Below are 7,728 nucleotides of genomic sequence, written 5' to 3' on the forward strand. Positions count from 1 at the left end.
TAAATATTTCATGTGGTCTTTCAATTGTTTGATTTTGACACTTGTCTTCGATGTTTATCCATTGACATGTATTTTTGTTATACACTCAAACATAACATTAAGATTACCCCAAAATTAGTCTTCTGCTTTGACAGAATTATGGAGCTTTTTGGACATTGAATTTCAGCATATAAGTTGTATTTGATTTTTTTTTTCAACTATAACTGATACAATTAAACTCGATGAGGACAGATTAGACGTATTTGCTGCTTATTAAATTAATATTGTATGAAACCGTTAATATATTGTGTATTAACTATTTGTTTCTACTTACCTAGTTTTTAATACAATACCTTTTGTGCATTATGTTTGAACTCTGTAATGTATGTTTTAATATTGTACAGATGCACATTGACTACAATTTGATAACTTGCATGTAAATGGTCAAAGGCATTTTGCCGATGTTCTTATAAAAAAACTTGAACTATAAAACAACTAGCTTGAAGCAAGTGTTAGAATCAGCTGTAACAATACCATGATCATTTTAGTTCAATTTCTCCAATAAACAAAGTCGAATGCCTGTTGTTTCCGTATTGTCTGCGATGTCCCGTGTGTTCTGTGTTCTGGTGAATGTTCTTTTGTCAGTGTATATTTCCCTAAAGACACTAATAAAAGTTTCTATTCCGCACGTTAAATACTTGTTCGATCTTAAAATACTATTATAAAAAACAGATAACAATGCGATGTGTTGTCTATCATTGTTTGCACTTAAGTCAAAAACTGTTTTTGGCATGTGTGTTGTGATATATTTTGTCTAACAATTACCAAAGAAAACTATAGATTGTAGTTTATAGATTGAACCACTTCTGTAGACAACAGCCTTTGTAAAGGATAATATGAATATTAGTTTATTATAGTCTCATCAGCATAATTGCATAGATAGATCAATACATTAAAACATAAAACACAATGATTGCTGCAGGTCAATTTTGAGTTACAAGAGACTACCCAGCAAACAAAAGACGTCTTTTATGGTTGTTAAGACGTTGTTTTGGTTATGTCTGGATTTATCAGGATGTTGGTAGTGTTGATGTATTTTTACAACTCTTAAAAGATCGCCTTATTTGTTGTAACACGCAAAAATGGTCAGGTAGTTTGTTCGACTTGTCTAGGTGTGAAACATATATAATGTATTATTCATTAATTGAACCAGAAAAATATATTTCGCTTAAAATACTTCTACACAAAATTGTACTATAGAACACATTTGCAAAGTTCAGATGTTCCAACCACAAGTTTCGTATTAAAACTGGACGGCATCTTGGTATAGAACATGATCTAAGATATTGAACACATTGTCGTCTTTTTGAAAACACTTGTGTTATTGAACACGAAGTTGTTTTTATTGATCTAAATTTCACGAAGAACGTAACACTCACCCTTTTTCTTGGTTAAGTGGAATAAGAGAAGAACTCGATTTTGTTACTCTGAGGAAAACAAAAAAAAGATCATGCAGACATTGAAAAAATACACTATTTATGTATATCTTTATTTGAAAAGTATAACAATAATATTATTCACAATTTCTGTCATGTATAATGTGACATGTACGTATATTAAACATTTTTATTTTATTTATTTTAGTCCTTCTACTAATCATTACTTATCATTCATAGCATACTTGTTCAATTCAATATTATCTTTAAAACTATGACATATTTATATAAACTAAATAGTATATTTTGAATTAAAAATTGCAGACATTTTTTGGCGTTAGAATTGTTAAGCATGTAAATAGTATTATTTATCCATACACAAATCTCGAATATAAAAAGCAATACATCAAAATATTATAATTATAACGTATGGGTCTATTTGATTTCAATACAATATGTCTTAAATCGAGATAAATTTAGGATATACAAAGCCAAGAAACACCTATTCAATCCACCCTACAGTATATGTTGCATTTTTGGCTTGTCACAAGTTCTTGTCTATAATGTGTACTGGAGGTTACTCCTCTGAGGCATTTACTCAACACGGGGTTTATAATGACAATAGGAATGTGTAAGAAGTACGCAGTTATTCAAATCTATGCACAGAGGTTGCAATTTAGCTGGTGTGAGAATTGTTAACCGTTATCCCACATGGGAGGTTCCCAATGCGATGATTTTTTTGTTATTTATACAACGTCATCCCAAGTGTTTTATTTGGCCTGGTACACGGACGGTCATGATTCAGGGAACGAGTAACTATTTAGTGACTTCATGAAGGTCCCAGCCAGATCCCCGCGTCGTTATGGAGCCATAGGGGTCAGGGCTCCCAGCGTAACCCCTAGTGACCCCAGGTTGGAAAAAGCCACAAACCGCGTTGGTCGATATGATACTGGCTCTCTCCTGAATCAGAAATAAACTTTTTGTCCCAAATATACATAAGTTTACATGCTCTAGTTCAGACAAACTTTTATAAACTTGATTTTAACGTGTCTATATTATCAGTTTAACTGAGATTTCGATGCATAAACTGTTATAAAATAAAACCGCGTGGTTGTAACGTAGTCTTAATACTTAATGGAACATACTAAAAGTAAATGCTCTAAAGCCACCTGGAGGAAAAGCAAAGAGAATTGTAATCAAAACAATTATAGGAATAAGAGCGGTTACTACAGTAACTATGACAAATAAGGGGCACATTCATCACTAACGCACACAGAATGTTCTCTGGACCTAAAGGGGGGGGGGGGTAATAACGAGAATGGTTACCGAATTAATCAAACATAGCTATGTAAATGTTAACACATCGGTTTTTGCAGCAACCGAAGCCATGCCAACAGTTGCACGTAAGGAAATCATAGCAGTTGTAGAACACTGATACTTCATAACTGTTGCACAAAGCTGGTTCTTATGAACCACATGGTGCCATAGAAATTAGAATGCTTATAATAGCAACTATGTCATAAGATTGGTTACCATTGTAACTGACGCAAACGAGGCATTCAATAATAAGGTACAACGCAAGTGACCGTCTCAACCATAGAAATGAAACTAACGGCGATCTAAACAAAACTAATTAACATATCAATGACGATATAAACCCTTGGAAAGAGACGGAATCCCATTGCAACAAAAATACAAGGCTCGATACAAACCAATGCAAAGATAAAATTTGAACTGTAGAGCACCAACAATTTTTGCACGAAAACAATCATAGCAGCAATTATGGTCACTGAATGAACAATACAAACACTTATTATTGTTTATTGGGAAAAATACTATGACATATTTATTATGCGCGAGTTAACTTTATAGTTGGTTCAGTTACTGTTTCTGTTCAGTTTTTCCAACATACTCTTAACTCAAATGGGATATAGGCGGCGATGGCTTTATCAGCAATAGTGGCAAACTTCACATGCGCCACCCAACTTTCTTCCTCCCAACATAATTTCAAAAAGTTCGTCCCCTCACCTGTCTATCATGCCGCACACGGTCAAAACTGAGGTGCATTTGACAATGAAACTAATTTCACGAAAATGCCAGACTCGGATGACCCAACTTACTAGACTGAAATGCTCTCATGTTCACGATTCAAGTGTGTACACTGACCATATCAACGTATCACTCAACAGATCTATGTGCGCTTAGTCAGCAGACCAAAGTGAATAGACTCAGGAGAATTAGGTGCACACTTTCAACGTACCCCGGTGCACACATTTAATGTATATCAGAGCAACATATGGTATATGTTTAGAAAACATAATTAAGGTTCTCTAGTCAATAAGTATATTCAACGTCGACTTATTTGTGAGAACAAAATTACAATAAAATCAACCTCTTTATCCTGTGTGATTGTTCTAAAAGTTAATAGGTTATATTGCCAAAAAAAAGCTTATACTATGGTTAATATGGGCAACGGATATTTTGTTGTTTGAGAGTTTAATTTAAATTGTGGCCATAAGAACCGTCTATGATCATAGTTCCTCAAAGTATAGTAAAATAATGTAATAGTGAAGTTGAGTATCGGTGGATAGAAGTAATAATTGAAAAATGTGACGAACAGTGTCAGGTTAATAGACGATACAAGATACACACCCTGTCACAGTGTCAGGTTAATAGACGATACAAGATACACACCCTGTCACAGTGTCAGGTTAATAGACGATACAAGATACACACCCTGTCACAGTGTCAGGTTAATAGACGATACAAGATACACACCCTGTCACAGTGTCAGGTTAATAGACGATACAAGATACACACCCTGTCACAGTGTCAGGTTAATAGACGATACAAGATACACACCCTGTCAAAGCAGTTATAATAGGACCAGTTAAGCTCAACGTCTTAAAAGGGCCTTTTCACAGAGTTTGCCATGTATTGAATTTTTTCATTAAATGCTTTATATTGATGAAGTTAAACATTTGATCTTCAAAGCTCCAGTACAAAATCAAGACTAAAATTTAAAAAAGAAAAAAAGGGCTCGAACCACTGACCCCTGGATTCCTGGAGTATAAGTCTACCACTTAGACCACTCGGCCATCCGTGCTTATACAATGAAGTATGTAATTTATACTTTATATAAGTAATCCTTGTAGTTTCACAAACTATAACGACAACAACAGAACTCTCCAAATTATTCAATCGTTTCGCGTTGCAACGCTTGATAATTTTCAGGTTTTAAATCGTCTAAAGATGCATATAATGGCTATTTTAGAGCATGGTTATTGTTCAGCATTACTGTTTCCTCACAAATTTCATAACTAAAACGAAAATTTGCCAATCTGAAACAACTCTTTTTATATTTTGTCAATTAACCAAAACGTGTTAAGGCCCCTTTAATAGCGACAGCCAACTGGACTAGTAGATCATCCCCGTTCGTTGACAGTTTTATGTATCTAGCATCCTACTCGGACACGGCCAAATCTCGAGCGTAGTATTGACACGTGAAAGATGACAGGTTAACCTCGTTAATCCATTCATGTGTAATTTTTGTAATTACCGGAAATTGTGTATCTTAGTTAAAAGGACGTTCGTGTTTTGTTCGGCGAAGCTCTTTAACCCTTGTTTGGACCTTTCTCGACCTTTGTAATTGTTCAATATAAATCTTAACCCTTTGCATGCTGGGTAATTTGTCGTCTGCTAAAATGTCGTTTGTGAATTTCTAAAATTAGCATTTTCTTAAAAAAAAAACAAAGAATACTATCAGAATAGCTAACAGTTTGGATCTTGATGAGACGCCACGTTCTGTGGCGTCTCATCTGGATTCAAACTGTTTGCAAAGGCCTTCAAAATTCGGTTCCAACGCTTAAAGGGTTAAGAATAATTCCCGCTGTATGTTCGAATGAATAAATGGAGTTTTCTTTTTTGTGTGAAAAATGCCAATATGACCATGTTTATTAAGATTTATTATCAAATGAGGTATCTAGAGAAGGGTATTCTAAGATTTGACCTGGAGACCTAGCTTTTGGATACACGAGTCACAGATTCAAACTCTGCCTATATTGTCAAGAAAAACAATCTGACACAGTTTCGTCATGATTTAGCCATTTATTTAGCCCCTACAGTGAGTGACCTTGATGAAGTGTTTTTATGCACTGTATTGCAAATTTATATATACCCTTTCCAATTCATGTTTACATATTGTATAAATTAATGCATAGCGCACAATTTATCGCATGTCTAGCGATTGTTATACAAATGCCAGTATTTGCAGAATATAAGACAACTAGGAAACATCCATTACATATTTGTTATATTCAAACTGTACACTTTTGTTCTTGGATAGACGCAATCTATTGACATTGATTGAAATTTGGTATGTAAGAATTTCACGAAGACGCAGTCTTTTCACACATTCGTTAATATCTAATTGCGTTTTGTAATGAATATTCTAACAACATTACTTTTCGATAGAAGATGGAAGACAGACTTTGTTATTTATAGCAAATATGTCGGTAGTGCTTCTTTGGCTTTCAGGTACGATATCCAAACATTTGAACGCAAACTGCCCTTGATATCCTTCGAGATGAAATGCATTACGTATAAAGAAAGCACGACATGTCTGTGCTAGAACGCTTGTTTATGCAATACCAAGAAATAAAAAAATGTTCTATGTCAATTATAAAACTATTATTCTATTGGTGGGAGATTTCTCCACTATTTTATTGGGTGTTGACAAATGTCATTATAAGTAAATAAAACATGAATTTGAAAACCTGACAAAGCAACAGTCGCATGTCAAATATTTGCATAAGCAGTTCAAATCAGCTTTTACTGTATCAGTATGATACATGAACAAATTATTGCAGCATTTGCTTTGAATGTATTCAAACCTGCAGCGGCCAAGTAAATTTGCATGACAGTCTAACGAAAACCAAGCTAGCTTGAACAAACGGCACACTTTCTGTATAAAAATCTGAGAATGTTGTTATATTAGAGTGAACATTTATTTAACTATGTTGTACTTAGGTGATAAGGCGTAAAGCGTGGGTTTTATTAATTCAAACTCCCACACTTGTTTCCTAAAACATATGCACAACTTCATTGTCACATCACAACTGGGGTTTAAACATGCACACAAGTTGAATCTACATGGTCTTAAAGCATTTACAATTATCAGAAGCAGTCAGTAAAAGGTACACACAATGCTTACAAAGCCTTTGAAGACAGAAAGGATTGAAATAAAACACAAAGGGGCCATGATGGTCCTGAAGGTCCTTATCAGATTTGATGAAAAATGAGGCCTCTAGTGCGATCTTGAGCTAAAAGTTGACTATTTTTGTAACAACGCGTGGCTTTCTTTTTGAAGTATACCGGTAATATGCATTTTACATTACAGTCTGAATATATTTGTAGTAATGTCCCTTACATGTACATTGGTTTAAGACCCTGTTTGGTACACGCTTTCGCTTTTCGTTTCTTTTCGTTCTTTCTTTTTTCTTACAGTGTATTCTTGTTATTACACTTAAGCTCTATATTTCCGATGTATAAATCTAGCAATGTAAGGCATTTCATGACGCACTTCTTAGATGCCTTTCTCTTAAATATTAATTATAGATGCGTGGTTAGTAAGCATTTAAAAACAAACAGATTTAACAGACTTAATATTATTATTAAGTCTATGCCGTATAAATAATTCCTTTAAAAAAACGTTCAGAGGGAAAATAAGAAAAAATGCAACGAGAACGCTTGGTGGAAATAGAAAAAAACACTATTAAATTGCGAAATAGAATAAAGAACTATAAACGCCAAGTGTGAATAGAAAAAAAACCCACTACAAACGCTTGGTGGGATTATAAAAAAGGCACCCCGAACTCTTGGTTGGAATGAGAACAAGCACCTGAAACGCTTGGTAAGAATAGAAAAAGCACAATAAACGCTTGTTGGGAATTAAAAAAATCACTTCAAATGCTAGGTGGGAATAGAAAAAAGCACTACAAACGATTTGTGGGAATAGAAAAAAAGAACTACAAACGATTTGTGGGAATAGAAAAAAGGAACTTCAAACGACGCTTGGTAGGAATGAGAAAAAGCAACTGAAACGCTTGGTGGGAATATAAAAAAAGCACAATAAGCGTTTGTTGGTTATAAAAAAGAGCACTTCTAATCCTAGGTTGGAAATAGAAAAAAAAGTTTGGTGGGATTAGAAAAAAGCGCTACAAACGCTTAAATGGAATGGAATCATCTCTATAGACGCTTAGTGGTTAGATATAAAAAACACCACAAAGGCTATGTGTTGGAATGAAAAAGTCGT

This window comes from Dreissena polymorpha, chromosome 13 (genome assembly GCF_020536995.1).
Source record: "Dreissena polymorpha isolate Duluth1 chromosome 13, UMN_Dpol_1.0, whole genome shotgun sequence".
NCBI classification, from domain to species: Eukaryota; Metazoa; Mollusca; class Bivalvia; order Myida; family Dreissenidae; genus Dreissena; species Dreissena polymorpha.